General features: G+C 34.3%; 1 protein-coding gene across 2 annotated transcripts in view; it reads right to left on the bottom strand.

Moving 5' to 3' along the window:
• SPATA5 (spermatogenesis associated 5) overlaps positions 1 to 24,613 on the bottom strand; it is a 449,967-nt gene that overhangs the window by 323,003 nt on the left and 102,351 nt on the right. The window lies entirely within an intron of this gene.

The raw sequence follows: 24,613 nt of genomic DNA, 5'->3' as shown, positions 1-24,613 counted from the left end.
GGCAGATATAACAATGCAGAAAGGGAATTTCTAGAAGCATATGAGTTTGCCATCAGAAAAGGAGTTTCAGGGCCCAAGATTTTGTAGGTAAGAATAATTCAAGGTGAGAAGAAAGTTCAAGTTGTCAATCAAAGGGACTCACAGAATGCTGACAAGGAGGGAATTGACCATTTTTATTTTTCCAAGACAATTTATCTTTCACAAAAACAATATGATTCTAAACAATTAAATCCTTAAACGCTCTGCTCAAATATGATGGAGTTCTATATTGCTCACAACTTCCTAGATACTGTCATCTCTGCCCATAGAACTTGTATAATTCTTTCTTGTAAAATCTGTAATTTCAACCAAGCCCAATGATTTAGTAAATGTAACTCTAATCACTCAATACTCCTGGCTCCTAAAAAGCGCATCTGTTAATCCCTTGAATAGAAATCCTAACAAAAAATTTAAAAATTAGAAATATAAGCTTTCTAATTTTGGTAATAGTATACCATTTTGTTTTAAACCAACCTTGATATCAAGAATAGTTAGAAAAGGCAATAGATAAATATTTAAAGGCCCTGGAAATGTTCCAAGGTAGCTAGGATTTGCAGGGTTAAGATGGCAGAAAGAAGGGAAGTGCTGAAGGTATACTTGTGTTGATGCCTTAATTTCGACATTTTCATGGTCATAAGACGGTAACTTTGTAACCAAATAAACCATCTTTATAAAAGCCAATCCGTTTCTGGTATTTTAGATAATGGCAGCATTAGCAATAGAGAAGACTGGCAGACACCATCTTACTCAAAGTTAACATCACCAGCAACAGAACAAATTAAAATCAAGACTCACCTGATAGGATGCAATGAGCACACAGAATGATTTCTATGAATAACCTGAATCTAATCATGAGGAAATATCAGATTAAACCAAATTGAGGGAAATTCTATACAATAACTGGTCTGTAATCTTCAAAAATGTCAACGTTATGAAAGTAATGACTAAGGAGCTGTAACCAGTTGAAGAAGACTTAAGATACAGGACAAATAAGACGCAACACATGGTTACGGACTGGATGTTTCTGAGATAAGGGACATTCTTGAGATAAAGGACAAAACTTGAGTGATAATAATATTCACTTCTGATTCTGATGGTAATGTTCATTTCTGATTTGAAGGCTGTATTGTGGTTATTACATAAGGAAAACGTACTTTTTTTTGCAGGAATGCATACTAAAGTTTTCAGGGATGATGAGGAATACAACAGCAATTTACTCTCACATGCTTTAAGGAAAGAATTATTTGTGACTATTCTAACAAGTTTTCTACAGAGTTGACATATGTGCTGGTTTGGATCTGGCCCCAGAAAAGACTGTGTTCTTCTAATCTATTCTCATAGGGGCAGACCTATCGTGGGTGGGACCTTTTGCTTAGGCTATTTCAATTGAGATGTGACTCACCCCATTCAAGGTGGGTCTTAATCTTTTACTGGAGCCCTTTATGAAGAGGATAAAAGACAGTAAAAGCCCAGAGAGCAGAGAAAGACATGCCCCGGGAGAAACAAGCAAGGAACCACAGGAGCTGAGAGAGAAATGCCCAGAGACATATTGGAGACAGCCACTGAAACCAGAATCAGGAAAGAAGAACTAGCAGACATTGCCAAGTGCTTTCCCATATGACAGAGGAACCCCAGATGTCAGCAGCCTTTCCTCACATCTTCCTCTTGATGCCTTAATTTGGACATTTTCATGGCCTTAGAACTGTAAATTTGTAACCTAAAAATACCCCATTGAAAAAAACCATCTCATTTCTGGTATAGTGCATTCTGGCAGCTTTAGCAAACCAAAACAACATATTTAAAAGAAAAGAGAAAAAAACTTGATCCCTCCAAAATATTCAGTCATGCAAAAAAATGTGAAGTGACTGAAAACTGAGATTAAAAGCAACAATAAAAAACCCAGAACATAAGGAAAACCAGAGACCCAGAAATACTGAAGTTAAAAAATAAAAAAATAATTAAAAAAAAAAGCCCAGAATTAAAAGAAATGATGAAACTAGCAGATGAGATGTTAAAAACAGCTATTTATAAAAGATCAAAAATATTAAGGAAACATGAAAATTATCAGAGAAAAACAGAATGCATAAAGAAGAACCAAATGAAACTTACAATGGTAAAAGATATATCTCAAATGAAAAATGTACTAAAAATATAGCAACTATACAAAATTGAACAGAGAAAAATGACAAAAAATGACAACAGACTCAGGGACCTGTATAACTATATCAAGAGGTTTAATACAGGTATAACCAGAGTTCCAGAAAAAAAAAGTAGAAGGGGGAAGACAAAAATATGTACACATTTGATGAAAACCATTGTTCTAGTTTGCCAATGCTGCCGTTATGCAAAATACCAGAAATGGATTGGCTTTTATAGAGGGGGTTTATTTGATTACAAAATTATAGTCTTAAGGCCATCAAAGTGTCCAAGCTATGGCATCAACAATAGGGTACCTCCACTGAAGGATGGCAGATGGTGTCCAGAAAACCTCTGCCAGCTGGTGTGCCGGTTTGTATATTTATGCCCCCAGAAAAAGTCATATTCTTTAATTCATTCTTGTGGGGGGCAGATATATTAGTGTGGATTGGCTTGGAACTTATTGGTTCAGTGTCCATGGAGATGTGACCCACCCAACTGTAGGTGATAACTCTGGATAATTTCCATGGAGGCACGGCCCCGCCCATTAGTGTGGACCTTGTTTAGTCTACTGGAGCACTATATAAGCTCAAACAGAAGGAGCTCATGGCAAGCTGGAGCTCAGACAGACATTTTGAAGATGGCCGTTGCAAGCTGATGCAGACATTTTGGAGAATGTCATTTTGAAACGCAACCTAGGGGCAAGCAGACACCAGCCACGTGCCTTCCCAGCTAAGAGAGGTTTTCCAGATGCCAGTGGCCTTTCTCCAGTGAAGGTACCCTTTGTTGATGCACACTTTATGGCCTAAAGACCGTAACCTTGTAACCAAATAAACCCCCTTTTATAAAAGCCAGTCTATTTCTGGTGTTTTGCATTCTGGTAGCATTAGCAAACTAGAACAGCTGGGAAGGCATGTGGCTGGCATCTGCTGATCCCGGGCTGTGTTCTAGCTCCTCTCTCAGCCCTTATGTATTCTTGGCTCCTTCTCCCAGGACATTTCTCTCTAAGCATCTGGGGGTCCATATCCCAGGACAAACTCCAGGCTAAGATCTCCAAAACATCAGCTTTCAACGGCCATCTTCAAAATAGCACTCTCAGCTGCTCTTAAGTCCTTCTGTTTGTGAGCTCTTTTATAGGACTCCAGTGATTAAATCAAGAACCATCCTGAACTGGCAGAGTCCATATCTCCATGAAAATAATTCAATCAAACATTTCACCCACAGCTGACTGAGTCACATCTCCATGGAAACAATCAAAGGATTCCAACCCAATCAACACTAACATGTCTGCTCCCACAAGACTACATTAAAGAACATAATGTTTTGGGGGACATAAAACATCCAAACTGGCACAACATTAACCCAAAAAGGTCAATGAACTACAAGGAATGTGAGATGATTCAGTTAATGTATCAACTTGGCCAGGTTATGATGTCCATTCGTTTGGTCAAGCAACAACTGACTAATTGTTCCTGTGAAGCTATTTCAAGGATTTAAATCATCAGTAAGTTGATCGCATCTATGGCTGAGTACATCTAAAATCAACTAAGGTGACAATGAGAGGAGCCTCATCTAATCACTTGATGGCCTGAAGAGGAGAAGTGATGATTTCAACACTCAGAAGGGAGAATTTCTGTACTTCAGTCAGCCAACTTTTGGGGAATTCACTGAAAACCTTCATTAGAGTTCCCAGCTTGCATCCTGCACTACAGAATCTGGACTTGCCAATCCCCACAGTCGTGTGAGACAATTCCTATAAAAAAATCCCATAATATTTACATAATACGTATATACATATACACACATATGCATGTGTATGTTTATATCCTGTTGGTTCTATTTCTCTAAAGCACCTTGACCAATACATAAGGTAAACACAAAGAAAATCACACCACAGCAAATAATGATGGAATTTCTGAAAATCAGTAATAAAGAGAAAATCTTAGGAGAAATCAGGAAAAAAAGGACACATTACATTTAGGCAAACAAAGGCAAGAGTCACTACTGACTTTCAGAAACAATGAAAGTCAGGAGGCAATGGAACAAAAGGGTTTCAAGGAAGGAAAAAAAACCTGTGAAACTACAATGCCATATCCAGCAAAAATATCTTTCATAATTGAAGGGAAAAAAAGAGATATTATCAGAAAAATAAAAGCTAAGAGAATTTGTTACCATCAGATAATCATTACAAGAAAAGTTGAATTTTTACATCCTGTTGGAAATTTATACCAAATGAAAATTCAGACCTATGAAGAGAAAGGATGAATGCTGGAAATGGTAAATACAGGGGTAAATAAAGATTTTCCTTTTCTCATTAATTTCTTTAAAACATGATTCATCATACAAAACAAAATTAATAATATATTTGTAGGGTTTAGAGAAGTAAAATACAGAACAGTAGCACAAAGAGAAGGAAGGTATATTGCTGTAAGAATCTTGCATTACACATGAACAGAAAAATTATCTGAAGGCAGACTGTAAATTAAGATTGTATATTAAAAACCTTACAATAAGAATATATATTAAAAAAGAAAAAAAGACGATTAGCTCTTAAGTCAACAGATGAGATAAAACAGAATGCAAATATATATTCAACTAATCCAAAAAAAGGAAGAAAAAGAAAAAACAAAAAAGAAAACAAAGAACATAGGGGTTGAAGAAACAAAAATTACCATGATGGCAGAAGGATTTTAAACCCAATCATATAAAAATTATTTTAAATGCATATGGTCTAAACATTCCAATAAAAAGGTAGAGACTTATCAGACTAAATAAAAATAAGACCAAACAATATGCTGTCTACATAAAATGTATGTTAAATATAAGAACACTGATAAGTTAAAAGTAAAGGACAAAATGATAACACCCTGAAAACAAAATAATCATAAGAAAGCTGGACTGGCTATGTTCATATCAGACAAATTAGGCAATATATAATACCAGAGATAAAAAGCAGCATTTCATAATTCTGCAATAATTTCAGCAAAAACATACAAAAATCCTAAATGTGTATATACCTAATTAGCAAAAGTTTAAAATATATATAAAACAAAAACTGACAGAACATAAAGAAGAAATAAGCAGACATACAATGAGAGTTACCGATTTCAATATTCCTCTCTCAATAAGTGGTAAAACAAGTAGATAGAGTATCAAGGATATAGAAGACTTAACACTACCATCAAACTTGACCTTACTGATATTTTCATAATACTCTCAATTACAGCAGAACACACATTCTTTTTGAGAGTATGTGGAACATTCAACAAAAGAGAGCATATGCAGGGATATAAATCATGTCATTAATTTTTTATACTGTAAGTGATTTTATTTCTTTTTATTATAGCACCTGAAGATTTATAAAAAATGAAGTACAGAGTTCCCATATACCCCTACACACACTCAATTTTCCCTATTATTATGATTTTGCATTAACATAGTACCTTTGTTACAAATGATGAAACATTATTATTATATTATTAACTTTAGTCCATAGCTTACATTAGGGTTCACTATTTGAGTTGTACAGTTTTCTTTTCTAGTAACATATATTATAACCTAAAACAACTCAGTTTAGCCACTCTCAAGCATACAACTCAGTGGTGTTTAAATACATTCACAATGTTGTGCTATCCTCACCACCACCCATTACCAAAATTTTCCACCAGCTAGCTTAACAGATACTGTGTACTAACTGAGCATTACCTTTCCATCCCTACCCCCAACACTGCCCCTGGTAACATATATGCCAACTTCTGACTCTATGAATAGACATATTCTAATTATCTCATATATATGCATTTCAGCCTGACTTTTATCACTCAATGTGATGTCTTCAAGGTTGATCCATGTTGTCACACGTATGAGAACTTCATTCCCATTTATTGATGGAAATATATTCCATTTTATGTATATATCATATTTTGTTTATCCACTCATCTGTTGATGGACATATGGGTTGCTTCATCTTTTGGCAATTATGAACAATGCTGCTATAACCATTGGTGTTCAAATATCTGTTCGAGTCCCTGCCTTCAATTCTTTGGGGTATATACCTAGAAGGGGCATTGCCAGGTCATATAGTAATTCTATGTTTAATAATCTGAGGAACTGCCAAACTGATTTAAACAGCAGCTACACCATTTTATGTTCCCACCAGAAATGCATTCCTATTTCTCTACATCCTCATGAGCAATCATTACTTTCCATTTTTTAATAAGAATTATACCAGTGGGTGTGAAGTGGTATCACATTGTGGTTTTGATCTGCATTTCCCTAATAGCTAATGATGTTAAGCACTGTTTCATGTGTCTCCTGGCCATTTGTGTATCTTCTTTGGACAAATGTCTATTGACATCCTTGACCCATTTTTTTTTAGTGGGTTGTCTTTTTGTTGTTGCATTGTAGCAGTTCTTTATATATTCTGGATATTAAACTTTTATTAGATACATGGATTCCAAATGTTTTCTCCCATACTATAGGCCACCTTCTCAAATTTCTTGATAACGTCCTTTGATGCACAAAATATTTTAACTTTGATGAAGTCCCATTAACTACTTTTGTCTTTTGTTGCTCATGCTTCTGTTGTAACATCTAATATACTATCACCTAATACAAGGTCCTGAAAATGTTTCCCTATGTTTTCTTCTAGGAGTTTATACTTATAGATCTTATATTTAAGTCTTTAAGTCTTATTCCAGTTTGAGTTAATTTTTATATGGGCTTTGAATAGGGATCTACTTTCATTATTTGCACATGGATATCCAGTTTTCCCAGTACCATTTGTTGAAAGAGACTATTCTTTCCCTGTTAATTGGACATGGCACCCCTGCCAAAAATCAACTGGACAAAAATGTGAAGGTTGATTTCTGAACTCTCAATTTGATTCCACTGTCTATATTTCTGTCTTTGTGCCAGTACCACACTGTTTTAATTACTGTGGCTTTATAATAAGTTTTTAAGATTGGGAAGTGTAAGCCCTCCAACTTTATTCTTCTTTTTCAAGATGGCTTTGGATATTCAGGGCCAGTTATCCTTCCATATAAATTTGATAATAGGCTTTACCATTTCTGCAAAGAAGGCTGTTGGAATTTTGATTGGAATTTCAATGACTCTATAAATAGCTTTGGATAGAACTGACATGTTAACAACACATAGTCTTGCAATCCATAAACACAGAATGTCCTTCCATGTATTTAGGTTGCCTTCGATTTCTTTTAGCAATGTTTTTCGTTTGCTGGGTACAAATCCATTATGTCCTTGGTTAGATTTATTGTTAGATATTTGAATCTTTTAGTTGCTATTGGAATTGGAACTTTTTTCTTGATTTCTTCAGATTATTCATTATTATATAGAAACACTACTGATTTTTGAATATTGATCTTGTAACCCTTCACTTGACTGAATTCGTTTGTTAGCTCTGGTAACTTTGTTGTGGATTTTGTGGAATTTTTTCTATATAGGATCATGTCAACTCCAAATAGGGAGTTTTAATTTTTCCCTTCCCATTTGGATGCCTTTTTCTTTTTTCTGCCTAACTGCTCCAGCAAAAACTTCCAGTACTACGTTGAGTAACAATGGTGATACTGGACATCCTTGTCTTGTTCCTAACCTCAGGGGAAAGGCTTTCACTCTTTCACCATGGAGTATTTAGCTGTGGGTTTTTCATATATGCTGTTTATTATGTTGAGGATATTTCCTTCTATTCCTAGTTTTCTGGGTGTTTTTACCAAGAAGGGATGCTGGATTCTTTAAAATGCCTTCTCTACATCAAATGAGGTGATCATATATTTTTTTCCTTCCTTCTATTAACATGATAGATGACATTAATTTTCTTATGCTGAACCATCCTTGAATACCTGGGTCAAATCCCAATTGATCATGATGTATTAATTCCTTTAATGTGCTGGTGGATTTGGTTTACTAGTACCTTGTTGAGAATTTGTGTGTCTATATTCAAAAGGGATATTGGTCTCTAATTTCCGTTTTCTGTAATATCCTTATCTGGCTTTGGTATTAGGGTGATGCTAGCCTCATTAATGAGTTAGGAAGTGTTCGCTCTCTTCAATTTTTTGGAAGAGACTGAGCAGGATTGTTGTTAATTATTCTTTGAGTATTTATTAAAATTCAGCAGTGATATCATCTTCCTGGGCTTTTCTTAGCTGGGATGAGTTGATTTACTTGTTACTGGTTTGTTCAGATAATCTATTTCTTTGTGAGTCAGTGTAGGTGGTTTGTGTGTTTCTAGGAATTTGTCCATCTAATTTGTCGGCATACTATTGTTCATTGTATCAATTTATAATATTGTTTATTTCTGTGGGGGTCAGTAATACACCCCCCCCTTTCATTTCTGATTTTATCTGTCCTCTCATTTTTGCTTTGTCATTTTGTCATTGTAGCTAAAGGTTTGTCAATTTTATTGATCTCATCAAAGAGCCAATCTTTGGGTTTCTTGATTCTATTATTGTTCTATTATTTCATACTTCACTCTAATTTTGATGTCCTTCCATTTGCCTTGAGTTTAGACTGTCTTTTTTTAAGACTCTCCAGTTGTGAGGTTAGGTCTCTGACTTGAGATCTTTCTTCTTTTTTACTGTGAGCATTTAGAGCTATAAATTTTCTCTCTCAGCACTGCCTTTGCTGCATCCCGTATCTTTTGGTATGTTGGGTTTTGTTTTCATTTGCCTCAAGAAATTTCTTAATTTCCTTTGTGATTTCTTTGACGCACTAACCTTTTAACTGTGTTGTCAATATCCACATATTTGTGAATTTTCCAGTTCTCCCTATGATTGATTTCTAGCTTCATTATATTGTATTTGAAGGTACATTTTATGATATCAATATTTTTAAATTTATTGAGACTCGTTTTGTGACCTAACATCTGCTCTATCCTGGAGAATGGCCCATGCGCACTAGAGAAGAATGTGTATTTGGCTGCTATTAGATAAGTGTTCCATATATGCCTGTTAGGTCTAGTTGCCTTACAGTATTGTTCAAGTATTCTATTTCCTTATCGATCTTCTGTCTAGATGTTCTATATATTATTGAAAGTGGTGTATTCAAGTCTCCTATTATCAAGGTAGAACCATTTATTTGTCAAATCTGTCTATATTTCCGTCAAATATTTAGGGACTCTGCTGTTAGACGTACATACATTTATAATTGTTATTTCTACTTTTTGAATTGGCCCCTTTATCATTATGTAAATACCCTCCTTTGTTCCTCATAACAGTTTTTTACTTAAAGTATATTTTATCTGAGACTAGTATAGCTACCACAGCTCTCTTTTGGTTACTATTTGCATGGAATAGTTTTCCCATCTTTTCACTTTCAGCCTACCTCTAACTGAATTTAGGGGAGTCTTTTGTAAACAGCCTGTTTTTGGGTTGTGCCAATCTCTGCCTTTTGACAGGAGAGTTTAATCATTTATATTTAAAGTACCTACTTATGATGCAAGACTTTTTTCTGGCATCTTGCTCTTTGGTATTTGTAAGTCTTACACCTTTTTGGTCTCTCATTTCTTTTTTAACTTCTTACTTTCATATTTATTTGCTCTTTCGTAGCAAACTGTTTTTAGTACCTTCTCATTCCTTCTGTTTACATTTTTCAGGTATTTTCTTTGTGGTTACCATGAGGCTTAAACTTACATTCCTAAATCTATAACAATCTCATTTGATCTGATATTAACTTAATTTCCATAGCATACACAAACTATGTTCCTCTACCCCTACAATCCCCCATCTTTTTGTTGTACTTATGACAAATTACATCATTTTACATTGTGTCCAAAACCATATATATGTCATTTCTTTTTATGCATTTGCATTTTACAACCTGTAAGAAAAAGTGGGGTTACATACCAAAAATACTGTACAAGAGCACAGGCATTTGTAATTAAACATGTGGCTGCTTTACCTGATATTTTTATTTCTTTATGCAGTTTCAGTCTACTGTCTAGTACCCTTTCCTTTCTATCTGAGAAACCCCCGTTATCATTGCTTACAGGGCAGGTCTAGTAGTGATGTATTCTCTTACCTTTTGTTCATCTGGGAATGTCTTAATCTCTCCTCATTTTGAAATATAAAATTCTTGGCTGCAAATTATTTTCTTTCAGCATTTTATTCCATCCCACTGCCTTCTTGCCTCCATGGTTCCTGCTTTGAAATTGCACTTAATCTTATTTTGGCTCACTTTTTCTTGACAAGTTTCTTTTCTCTTGGAGCTTTCAGAATTCTCTTTGTCTTTGGCATTTGATAGTTTGATTACAGTGTGTCTCAGCATGTTTCTCTTCAAATTCATCCTGTCTGGGGTCCACTAGGCCTCCCGATTGTGTATATTCATGTCTTTCAATAAATTTGGGAATATTCCTTCTACCCTTTTTCTCTCTTTCTTCTCTTTCTCAGAGTCCCAAAATGTGTATATTTGTATGCTTGAAGGTGTCCCACAGGTCTCTTAGACTATGTTCACTCTTTAAATTTCCATTCTTTTTTATTTTGGTCTTCAGCCTGAATCATTTTGAATCAATTGTCTTACCTGTGAGTTCACTGACTTTCTTCAGCCAGCCCTAATGTACTTTTGAGACCCTCTAGAGAATATTTTATTTCAGTTATTGGGGGAATTCACTGTTTGGTTCCTTTTTAAAATTTCTTGGTTCCTTTTTAAAATTTTTAAAATTTCTAACTCTTTATTGAGATTCTCATGTTGTTATTCATCACTTTTGTAATATCATGCAATTATTTCTCTGTATTTTCCTTTATCTCCTTGAGCATATTGAAAATTAATTTTTTAAAGTCTTTGTCTTGTTTGTCCAAAGTCTTGTCTTCTTTTTTGATGGTTTCTGAAACTTCAACTTGCTCCAAATACACTTTTCCTGTTTCTTTGTCTTGAAATCTTGTAATCTTTTGTGGTACACTGTATATTTTATTATTTTAGTGTCTTAAACCTGGGATTTAGTCCCTGAGCTGTCTGTTCCTTAACAGGATCCAGTTAGTGATATGACAGTTTGTATCCAGTTAGTGATAAGACACAGATTTTTGAATACCAGGAGCTGTGAAATCTAACCAACCAGTGCAAAGAACACCTTCAACAGTCTTTGTAAATTGACTTTGTGTTGACTGGTACTCTCCTTCAGAGTTTAGCCCTCTTACCCAGAAGATCAGCCCAAGGCAAAAAGAGCAGGGTTGCAGTAGTTTGAAGATTTATGGACCCTAGAAAAGTATATTCTTAAATTAATCTATTCCTGTCAGTTTAGACATATTGTGGGTAGGACCTTCTGATTAGGTTATTTCAATCAAGATGTGACCTACCACATTCAAGGTGGTTCTTAAGGCTCTTACTGGAGTCCTTTATAAGAGGATAAAACACATACAGAAGCTAAGAGCTGAAACTGAGAGAAACTCCCAGAAAAAAAGCCCAAGAGAGAAGCTGAGAGACAAGGACACACCCAAAGAAGATGAAGAGAGGAAGCCACTAAAGCCAGAAGCTGGAAGCAATGAAATCTGGGAGAGAAAGGTCAGCAGACATCGCCATGTGCCTTGCTATCTGACAGAGGAGCCCAAGCTCACTGGTAACTGGTCTTCAGAGGAAGTTTTGTCCTATTTATGCCTTAATTTGGATATTTTCATGGCCTTATATCTGTAAACTTCTAAGCTAATAAATCCCAATTGTTAAAAGCCATTTCATCCATTTTTGGTATATTGTATTCTGGCAGCTTTAGCAAACCAAAACAAGGGTCTTATCCAGTATTTTCTTAGCATGCATCTTGTACTGGGCATATGTTCATGGCATTAGGAAGTCCCATGTTTACAGAGCTCTGAATGCTCCGAAGAGAGAAGCAGAATATTCTTCCCTCCTGGGTGCTCTATTGTATGTCTTAAAACCAGTAATCCTTTACCTTGGGACCCTTTGATTTCATTGTTTCTTACACTGATTTGGCTGTCCCCAAACTGCTTCAGCATGAAGGGCAAATACTGGTATGATACGCCAAAGGGGACTTTCTTGGTTCACTCATTCAGGCTGCCACTAGGCAGACTATCACAGACATACATGCACCTCAGTATGCACATAGGCATTAATCTTCTCCCTCTGGAATGTGGTTAGGGACCCACATCGTTATCGCAACCTGGATCTACACCAAGGTGTGTGTGGGGGGGGGGTGGAATAGGCAGCAAGGGTGACGTGAGCTTTATTTCTACTGTTTTTCATTTGTGTTTTCTTGATTCAGCACTCACCCAGCTACTGCAACCCTTTAATTGATAACCAGAGATCTGAGGAAGAAGGCTCTGCCAATTTTTCCTGGTTGTTTAAAGATTCTATGTGGGAACAGAAACCTGGAGTGTCTCATGGAGCCACTTTGATCAACCAAAAGTTCACCTTTTTAAATTTTAAAGAGCTGAAAGCACAGAGAATTCAACTAGAGATCAGCAAAATAAAATAAAGAAACACAAATAATTACTACACCAACTACATGAAAAAGTTTAAAAGTCCTGCTAAACCAAGTGTTAAGAATGTGGAAAAAACCCTCCTACACTGTTAATGGCAGTTTAAGTTGTTACAATCACTTTGGAAAACTGTCTCTCAGTATATAAAGAAGGTGAATATATATCCACCCTGTAACAAGCAATTCCACTCCTTGACAACTACCTAACATGTGTACACGTGTGAACCAAATGACAACTGTAAGAATACTGTCAGCATCATTAAACATTTATTCCAACCTTAAATTAAAAATAACCTTTAATGTAAGACAAATACATTAGCGTTTCTAAGGCTGTATTAACTGTGCCTATGTCTAAACATGCATATAATACTATAAAGGCTTTTTTGTAATGCCCAAACTTTTACAGTGCATCTGTACAAAATCACAGATAATCAAGATAAGGAACTGTAAAAAGTTATAAACTCCTAGAAGGTTAAGCAGAAAATTCAGAATTAACTTGCCTTCTTCCTAATGTAACTATGTAAGAAAAATGAGGGAAGGAGCAAAGTTTACTTTATTCACCCATGTACATGAAACTATCCCTACATGTCAGGCATTAATTGGAACTGAATAAATATATTTTAATACATGAATGAATAAATGCATATATGGATACATACACACATAATATAATGTGGAAAGTTTCCAGGTTTCAGATTTTATTACATCAGAAGCTTCATAACTTTCTTTTAAAAGATTAAAATATAGCCATATCATGATTCAATTTTTTGGATCCATAAAAATTATTTAGATGAAACTGCAGACACTTTAATTTATCTGTTAATGATAAGGAAAATTCAGTAACATATTGATTCATATAAACAGTTTTTTCCTTCAACAACTAAAAAGTTTAATTTCAATCAATCTAATAATTGCAAAAAAAAAAGTAATGTAAAATGTAATATAAGATATTCATTCTATTCTTCAGTGGAATAGGAGGAAACAGAAGGGTGGGGGTAGTATGTCAGGCTAAGAAGTAAATATAAATGGCAGTTATTACAAAGGAAATTAACATTTACCTATGTTGCATGTAATATGTTAATATTTGCATATATTATCTAGTCATCATAACAATGCTAAAATTAGTTATTATTAGCTCCCAATTGCAGATGAGAAACCCAAGACTTAGACAAATTAATAAAATTTGCCCAAGACCTCCCAGCTAATAAGCCAGGAATTAGGAACCCAGATCTTTATTTACTCGAAAGTCATGGCTGATCCCCCATACCATCTGACCACTCTATAACAATGGTTGAGATAGCTGAAGAAAGTAGAACAAGGCTGTAAATTCTCAACACCAACATGATACAATAATTTTAGAACAAAAACAGGACCTTAGAAAGATGAAAGATATCTAACCATCAAGTCAGGAGAAGGGTAGGTCTAAAATCCACCATTCCCTGACTCCCTGGTCCAATGTTCTTTTGTACCACACTATAGTCTTAATAATCTCTATATCACATTACTTTCCTTAAAGCCAAAACAATTAGAAATTACAACTTACTCTGAATAATAGAGAGTATTAAAAAAGTCCAAAATTTTTTCAAGTTACATGTCTGATGAAAGGGAGATTAATAATTTTAATTACTAAAACTTAATATTTTTAATATTATTTTTATGTACTATTTCCACAATGAGTGCTTTAAAAATACTGAAATATGATAATATGATAGTGAATAAGCAGCTATGGAGAGTGGATAGAAAAGTGAAAAAATAAAAATAGGGAAAGGATGCAAAGAACATCTCCAAGTGTAGGGTGACAAAACCAAGCTGCCCCAAGGACCCTGCCATTCACCATACCCATTTAAGATGAGGAATCCAATAGTGTCAACACAGAAATCTTCAAGTACTGACAGAGGTAGTTCTACCTTTCTGTCTGATTTTTTAATTAATCCAAGATAATGCATTAGTAAACCTTACATAACATTAACAAAGTTCATTTTAATGTTTCCCTAAAAAATTAAAAAAAAACCTAATTCATCCATATTTCTCCTTGTGTCTGTTTTCCTGTTTTCTTTTAAAATAATATTTTAAAAAAATTATTTCAGAGTAATATATTATGCATATTTTTAAAAGAAGCTAATTAAAAGGCTGATGAATTATGAAAAACCTAATTATATCATAATATAAAATATTATCCAACATTTATGGTACTTCTAAACCTCTCACCAAAATCTTTCAACAACCAGTGAATACATAAACCATCTGTAACTACACTAAATTATTAAGATTTGCTTGGGGTCATGCCTTTGATAACTAAATATTATTATTTATAATTGGCATATCAAGTGTGTGTATAATTGTACTTAAAATATCTCTAAGCAATCATATTTATGCAATAAAATTGTTTTAAAGTTCATTTCTTCAAGGATACTAAAGAGATAAATTTCATGACTCTACTCTCATCACCAATTATTTAATTATCCCAATATATTAAATAATATTACTCCCAAAATAGATTTAATTGAATAAAGCCAAACAATGGATCATTAATTATGCAGAGGCATGATGTTCTCACTTTTTAAAAGATTTTGAAGAAACAGCCACAACTTATTACCAAATCAATTTTACAAGCTTATTTTTAGATACAATGTTAGCCTATACAAGAGGGACACAAAATTTACATTCATAGCCATCACTAAGGTGAATAAAAGTGAAGGCATTTTCCCCAAGTATTGTGGGATCAGGGAAGAAGAAACGTAAAGGCCTACATATTAAATATTTTAGGCTTTGTAGAACACATACAGTCTATCACATATTCTTTTTTAAAAGTTTTTTCTTTGTATCTAAACATCCTTTTTAAAATGTAAAAACCATTCTTAGCTAGTTGGCTAGACCAAAACAAGCAGCAGGACAGATTTGGCCTGGAAGTAGCAGTAGTTTGCTGACCCCTGATTAAACTCCTATTATTTAATAGTTAATTTCTGTCCATGTGATTAAGTCATATAAAACATCAGTGACATTATTGCTGAGGAGTAGGATACCTGTACCTCACAACCTAACCAATAGCAATCAAAACCTTAAGAAAAAAAAAAATCAATGCCACTTTAAAAAAAAAAGTAATTTCAAAATACCTAGTAAAGCTGAAGATGTTCATACCAATAAACAAGAACTTCTACTTATAGGTATATATAGTCTGGATAAACTCTTGCACATATATACAAAGAAACAGTAAAAGAATATTGCTGCTTACAACAACAACAAAATTAAACCTGGAAGAATCAAATATTCATTATTAGAAAAACGGTTAAATAAATTGTCGTATACTCACAAAATGGAGTACTACGCTATCAAAGTGTGAATGAAGGGCTAGTCTAGGAAGAAAGTTTGGAAGCACAGAGACTAGAAAGGAAGCTGTTATACAGCCAAAATGTATTGCCTAACCAATAGTAAGAGAGTTCTTAATATTTTGACAAAATTATTTAAGGTCACAGAACAATCTCTGCATGGTCATTTATATAATCCTTCATTATGCTGAAAAGCATGGACTGTCCAAACATATTATAAAACATAAAGTCAAACAAACAAAGCAGGTGCTATTCATTTACATGTGGTAAATTAAAATTTTACCCCAAGGGGTCTGTGGAGTTAAGAAAATGAACCATAAAACAAGGATCAAGGACTTACACAATTAGGAGAATAGAATTTTAATTTGTTGGGGGGGTGAGGGATGTAAGAATTTGTATGCAGAATTTTATTCATTTTAGGACTAATTAGGCAAGTTGTGGCCAGATAATGGTCAGAGAGTAGGAAACTGCTGGTACCATTATTGCTTCTATTGTTATTATCATGCCCATTCTATAATTTCGTTGTTCTTACAGCAACTCTCCATAAAAGTCAAAAGCATGAGATAAAATAGTAACCCAGCAAAGACATTTCTTTAAGCAGGAAATATAATTCAATGCAGATACACCACTTTCTAGTTATCTGGCTTAACTGAAGGAAGGAGTTTAGAGAATCAGGAGAAATAGCACAGTTACTATGCTACCACACTGCACAGTTTACTGTTTTAAAGAAGCGAGTAACTTGAGCATCAATGATGGAAGCACAAGATTATGGTGATTTCATGATTTCTTCTCTGTTGAACAGAATGTCAACATCCTGTTACTGATAAAGAGAGGTTAACATATATTAAATACCCAGTGTTCAGGCAAACATATTTGATATTCTGCTGAAAATGTGAAAATGTGTCATACAGCGTCACCAGTTTAAGGGTCATTCTACTACTACACAAAGGTAGACCACAGGAAGCCTGTCGTAAAGGGACAATGTTTTTTCTCCCAAATCAAGCAAAAACAAAAACAAAAACAAAAAAAGCATGCACGCACACAAAACTAAAAAAAAAAAAAACAAAACAAAACAATAAACAAAATCAAATAGACCTGAAACTATGTTGGACAACAAAATTTAGCACTGTGAGGAAAATCTGGTTTGGAATAATTCAAGTCAGGTGTTACTAACACGCATCACAGTAATGGAATGACTCCTGTGGAGCCCTTGGAGAACAAGTGATTTGTGAACATGAATCTACCCAGATGACTGACTTACAAAATGTAACCCCAGTGGCTGAACTGACATGTTGCAGGGGTCTATAATTCTACAAGAAGGGAAAGCAATATCACCAAGGGAGGTTATTTTGAATTTGAAGTTCAAGTTGCCTAAAATCACTGAATTCTGACACAAAGAGTTGAAAAAATTTACAAGCAGTTTCAAGGATATGTATCACACTTAGAGAAAACTTAAGGGATCAGAGGTTGAGCTGCCATAGTTTTAGTTCCATTTGAGGTCAAATATACATTCAATGCTTAAAAATAGAAGATAGCAGCAACTACTGTCAGCTAATTTTGTGAAATCTTACTAAACGCTTGATATATATTATTTCCTTTACTGCTTACAAGAGGCCTATTATGAGGTGAATGCTCCTGTTATCATAATTTTACAGGAAGGAATATGAAATACAAAGAGGTTAAGTAATTTGCTCAAAGTCACAAAATTTACTAAATGGCAGAACTGGGATTCAAGTCTCCTCATCACTACACTGAAGAGGTGGAGGAATTCACCTAATGTTTAGCCACTATCAGGAACAGAGGATAAGCAAGGGATTAAAACAAGTATTATATGAACTACTCATAGAATGCTATTATTGGAAAATCTTTTAGCCATTTTAAAAGCTGAAGGAAACAAAGCACAGAAAGGTTATGTGACACGCCCAAAATCCTAGAACAAGTTAAATGGTAGAAACAATGATAATAATGCAAACGTTTTGGTTCCCAGTCCAGTATGCTCTCTAAAAATTATGATACCAAATGTTTTCCCCCATCCTTACAAAATAAAACAAATGTCCCCTTAAGACTTTACATTGTACTAGCAATTCAAATTCAAAAGTATTTTGGTGAACAGATCAACTGGCAAGGGCAAAGTCTGGTTCAAAATAGTTGCTTGCCCAGATTAATTTGAAAATAAGAGTTTGCTCAATACCACAGCAAACAAGAAACCATTTAAACTTAACTAAATGTTTTAAGTCTGTATAGTATGGCCCATGATTACCACATTTGCTCAAAAGTTATTTAACTCCTTAAAAAATAATACATAAGTTTCTTGACTAAATTCATAGAATAAATAAGGTATTTCTTCTCCAATTTTACATAAATAACCATGGTAAGTTAGCCATATTTTACCTGCCTAGATAGCATGTGCTTCACTGATAAGGATGATCAAGAAAAACTGCCAAAAGTAAGGTAAGTGCCATGTATTGCTTTATTTGGGGAGTAGTGTCGTGTGCTGTTTTTTTTTTTTTTTTTTTTTTTGTAGTGTTTTCATGGCCAAGACTTCGAGTGTTCAAGTTACAAAACAAAAAAATATATTATATATGTATGTGAAAATATTTGTCCAACTGTTTTATTAATCTAGTGAGAACTAAGCCTGTCTCTTATCTTTCATTGTATTTCATTATTTTATACCATATCAGTCACATATTCAAGTATAACATTTACACCTCATGCTTTTGCAATTTTTCTCCTTTAATCACTTCTGGGTTTTTTCCAGTCTTCCCAAGGGCTTTTTAAATGTGTCTGACACCTGCCTGGTACTTTTGGCTATTACAATTCAAATCAAGGTTTTATAAGTTCTAAAATGTCTGGGGAAGGTAAGTTAACCTAAGTGTTAACTATGGTTAAATGTTATGGAATATGCTCATAAAAAACCAAACTCACATAAGATAGAATTACATATACGTAACGTGAGTAACGGATCTTGAAAACTAATAAAAAAGTACAGCATCAGCACATAAAGAAGCCCATTCTGGGAAAGCACTTCAAAGAGTTTAAAAACAGGCATTAAATACTAGGCAAGAAGGCCATAGGCAAGTAAAAACCTTAAAAAGTGAGTGGAAATGGCAGGGAAGGGAATAGAACTGAAGTTTCTCTCAAAAAGTGTAATACAAACCTTTCCCTCAATTTGTTCATTCAGAAGAAAACAACGAATACGAAGACGAAAACAACGACCAGACACATTTCTTCAGAACTTACGTCACAGGTACCATGCTAGCTCCAGTGAAGAAGCTAGCTGTAAACTGTACATGCACACATGCCAAGAGAAATCCTAATATCATTATACTGCCCACTCTCACCACTCTCTGTCTCCTTTACTGACTTCTCTGCCAGAACCTTAAATACTGTTTTCTCAACATCCATGTTTTCATCTCTAGAAACTACCTCTTTCCCTTGTGCTACAAATCCATCTTCTCAACTGCTATTTGGATATACCCACCATTTTGCCCCAAAGGCATTTCAAAGTCAATATATCTAAATCCCAATTTGGTATCATCTCCTACATCCAACCTGCTTCTCCTCCTCATAGAATAATTCTCTCCTAAATTAGGATACTTCCATAGTCCTGTCACTGGAAGTAAAGAGTTTAATTATTTGACTTCTCTTTTTCTTTCTCACTTTTTACATACAATCAGCCATCAAGAACTGCTGATTCCACACCTTACCCTTTTCATTATATTACACATTTGTTAGAATGTCTCTTCTGCTAAATTGTAGTTAGGGAGCCCTTCTGATGCATCCTTGTTTACCATTACACTGCCTGACACACAGAAGGTGTTTAATATGTTCTTTTGAGTTCTTGTTGCAACTGTAAAATATTTACAAATATTTTTAGTGTGGCAGATATTAAACTGTAATATTCATTTCAACTCCAAATTTCTTTCAAAAAGGAGATAAAAGAAGGAAAAAAATAACTAGTACCTCTCAGCTGGAATCCAAAAATAAAAAACAATCCTACATTCACGTTTTCTTTCTTTCTATTATTAAATTACTTACAGAAGTCTAAAACTATTCTTCTTTTTCTAAATCTGTCTTATTAGATTCTAAATACTAAAAGTTTTGTTGTTATTATTGTCTTGGATTGCCATTTTTTGCTTTTAGCCAAGTGTTATTTATAGAATATTTTCATCACAAGAAATATTTTTATATCACCTTTAGCTGCTGATACAAGTCTAACTCAAAAATATTATTTATTAACATACACAGTCAATATATGATGCCCCAGTTTTCACGTCAGTGAAAAAAAATCCCCAATTTATGTAAATCTGCTCTAACTTCTAAATAACTTTATGAAACTAATGAAGGCACATTAGCTAATCCATACATCCTAAGCAGAAAAATAGGTCACTATTAGTTATTCCCAAATAGCTATTCAAACAGTAACAATAACTAAGTATATGTGTTTATTTAGCATCAATGCTAAAAGCTGCCATTCAAGCAAACGAAGCACATAAGACAACACTATTTAGAGGAGAAAATAAAAGAAGTATGGGGAATTTAAGAAGAAAAAAAAAAAAACCTCAAGGAAATTAAATAAAACTTCAGGTTTCAGATTCTAGATGAGCCGTGAATAGGAATAAAATCTAAGGAGGGAGAATATAGAATTAGAGTCTACAAAAGGCATGAAACTGACATGGTTCCTGGTGAGACTCTAAATTAGAAGCTGCACCCAAGGTGAAAGAAAAAATAACCAAAGCTCTAAGAAAAGGCAATACTTATAGTGTTGAGGTCTGGATCTGGGGCCAGAACCAACACACACCTTTATAGGCTTTCAATGAGACCTACAGTGAAACAGGCACACCTAGGGCAGTCCCATACCTGGATTCCCCAGCCAAGTTCCTATCAAAGCTTTTTTCATTAACTTTCCATTATCACCATACAGAGAAATGACAAATAGGAGAGAGGATCTCCTCCAAAGCCCCTAACCATGGGATACACAACCTTTCTGATGATTCTTACCCTTCCCAACACTCCACTCATCCTGTTTATTGCAGTACAGAGCTCAAGTCAACCTTTAAAAAATTTTAACTGCAATTTACATTTATTGAATGTCTGACATATGCCCAGATCTGTGCTACTGACCTAAAAACTTTTTTCTTAAGCTAACAGATTTTAGTTCTAGAACAGTTTTAGATTTACAAAAAACTTGAGCAGATAGCACAGAGAGTTTCCATATACCTCCACACTCCACAATTAGTTTCTTCTATTATTAACATCTTATATTAGGATGGTACATTTATTACAACTAGTGAACCAGCATTGATACCATATGATTAACCAAAGTCCACAGCTTATTCAGATTTCCTTAGTTTTTACATAATGTTCTTTTTCTGTGTCAGGATCTCATCCAAGGTACTGCACTACATTTAGTTGTCACGTCTCCTTAGGTCCTCTTGGCTGTCACAATTTCTCAGAATTCCTTTTTTTGATAGCCTTGACAGTTCAAGTAGGATAACGCACTATTGGAATTTCTAGGATGCACTTCTCATGATTAGACTGGGTTTATGGTTTGGGGGAGAAAGATATCAGAGGTACAGTGCCATTTTCATTGCATTATATCAAGGGTACTGTTATAGTTTCCTAGCTACTAAACCAAATACCATACAATGTGTTGACTCACAGTTTCAGAAGCTAGAAGGCTTGCTTCCTCCCAGACTCAGTACCTTCTAGCTGGCCAACAATCTTTGAGATTCCTGGTTTTTCTGTCACATGGCAATGCACATGGCAATGTCTTCTCCTTTCTCCTCTGGGTTCCACTGACTGCCAATTTCAGACATTCCCCACGGCTTCTCTTTCCGCATCCAATTTCCTTTGTTTGTAATGATTTTATCCATTTTGGGTTAAGGCCCACCCTCCTTCAGTTTGGACACACTTTAACTAATAATTACTTCAAAGTTCCTATTTACAAATGGTTTACACCCGTAAGACCAGGAGTTCAGACCTGAACATTCCTTTTACAGAGGATATGATTCAATCCAACAGGTACATATTATGTACATGGATTCATGACTACTGATGTTGACTTTGATCACCTGGGTAAGGTACTGTTTTTCATTTATCTTCATTTTAAATTTCTCTTTTCCCCTCTTTCCATAGAATACTCTTTGGAAGGAAAGTCACTATATGCAATCTACACTTAAGGAGTGGGGAGTTATGTTCCCCAAAACTTCTTCATTTCCCTTTTTTAAATGCAATCTTCTCAAAAGATCTACAAGGTACAAATGTTAACCACTCTTACAGAAGAAGAAACTAAAACTTAGAGAACTTACTTACAAAGTTAAAAAGTGCTCAAGTTAGTAATCAAACCAAAGCTCTCTGAATCCTAAACTAGTACTCTTCACTGTAACAACTTAATCTCAAGGATACAAATCACACACTAACAGGTAAACTTCAAGCTCCACATTACTCAACCACCAGTCACTTTCCAGGCACTTTCATTCATCAGTCCCTGTTTCTTTGGCAGTGACTACTCTTTCTTATTAACTCACTCACCCAGTTTCCACTTCTAGACCAAAGCTATGCTATTCTTCTCAGTTTTTATTCACCTGTAGAAAGAGAATTTTTTTAACAGGTCTCAGAAATATCTTTCCACTTCTCTGAAACTTTCATACAGAAATTGCCTGAACTACCTTTCCCAGTAACTTGGTATAATTAATGAAAAAAAGCAATAGATAGTAGTTTCATTTAAAAAAAAAAAAAAAAAAGGGAAAATGTAAGATAGTATAATTTGGTGGTTAAGAGTTCAGACTCTGTAGTCAGAAATCCTGGGATCAAATTTTCATTCCATCATCACTGCTTTGACCTTGGAGAAGTTATTCACCTTTCTTAAGCATCATTAGCTCTATCTGTAATCTAGAAACTAATTTTAAGCATTCTATATATAAAAGAGGTATCTAGCAGTTTTCCATGCAATATCTGCAATATGGAAGCTCTATCATTTATAAAACATCCTATATAATTTTAAAAGAGAGGCTTAAAGATGAACTTGGAACTTAACAAGTTCAGATTATCTTGTACCTTTGATAACAGAATAATAGGGGATCCAGTTAAAGGAAAAATTGCAATTACTTTGAATTGTGCACTGCTTTGAACAAAGTACAGGTTTTCCTAAAAATGGAATATATTTTGTACAATTCTTCTCTGAAAAAAATATATAGAAGAAAATTTCCCAGTAAGTCAAGGATATACTAAGTTCACTATATTCCTGTACTCACCAATACAGCTAATAAAGGACTTGCTGAAAATCCCCTGTCAAACCACCCTTCTTCCAGAAACAGTGACAGTCTTTCATAAAGTAAAGCAGACCAGCTATCCAAGGGCAATTAATCTATCATAGCACTACAGCCAAAAGCAAGAGGCAAAGAGGAAATTTCAACTAGAAAGTATTTTGACGTAATTGACCCAATGACAAACTAAAGCATATGTCACATGCTATAATCTGCACAAAGGTATATACACATGCCAATGGATATTAAAAACCCACATAAGTCATGGTAAAGTCTCAACTCTGAGCATGGCATGTCATATAATCACTGTTTTAAAAAGATGCACAAAGGTTAATAAGAGTTTTTGTTTGTTTGTTTGTTTGTTCAATAAATTCAGAGAAAGCATACCTGGTAGTTTCCAGAACCATTACCTTGGATCACAAAAGAGTGAGATATTAGTTTGTAAGAAAATATATGTGGTTTTCCTTGAGATTCAAGTCTAAACACCTACAAGCTAGGTCCTTGTCTAACAAGTTTTAGATTTCCAGTAGACAGGAAAAATTGAAATAGATGACACAGTTACGGAATACACGATATAGGAACAGTAAAGTAGAAATGATGGCAAAAAGAGCAGGAAATGCCAATAAGATGGCTATGTCCATTATGAGATAAGAGGACAGGGACCAAAGAAATTAAGATGTCTTTGGAAATTGTAACATTACTCCTTACTCCATTACTCCATTATACTCATTACCCCAACCTTTAAAATTGCAAAAAAAAAAAAAAAATGCTGAAGAACTCTGTAGTTGTGATTCAGCATAAATGATAGTAAAATTGGTCCCCTCCCCATATCTTCATTACTGAATATTGTCCAAAAAAAAAAGATCAAAAGTATGAAAATTATAGTGATTGTGCTGAGATACTGATTCTTAAAGAGCAAAACTACTTAAACATATATAACTATTATTTAATAAAATGTTTAAGTAAAACCAAGAGATGACAAACTGCCAGTGATTTCAATGTTCTAAATTAGAAAATGCATTTTATCATGCAAAAAATTCCCTGATAATATCAAAACAGATTATAAGGTGCCCTTTTCTGAAATTTATTTGATATTAACATATTTAAGTACATATTTTATGATAGAGTCCACAGAAATGATTTTAAGGTTTTACATATATGTATTTAGTCACTGAATATGCAATGTTATTACATAAAAATTAAAAACAAGTTAACATCTGGTCCTAAAGTAAATGTAAAACTATCTACCAAGTAAGATTATTTATCTCAAGTAATGGAAGGCAGGACAGTGAACAAATAAAAAGTGCACAAAAATACATATAAGTCATTCAGAATAAAGACAACGCACATAAACTCTATGACTGGAAAGTGTTTTAAAGAATTAGGTTTTTACCATGTAAAATATC

Source organism: Choloepus didactylus, chromosome 3 (genome assembly GCF_015220235.1).
Source record: "Choloepus didactylus isolate mChoDid1 chromosome 3, mChoDid1.pri, whole genome shotgun sequence".
In the NCBI taxonomy this organism is placed as follows: Eukaryota; Metazoa; Chordata; class Mammalia; order Pilosa; family Megalonychidae; genus Choloepus; species Choloepus didactylus.
This window is presented reverse-complemented; position numbering and strand designations above follow the sequence as displayed.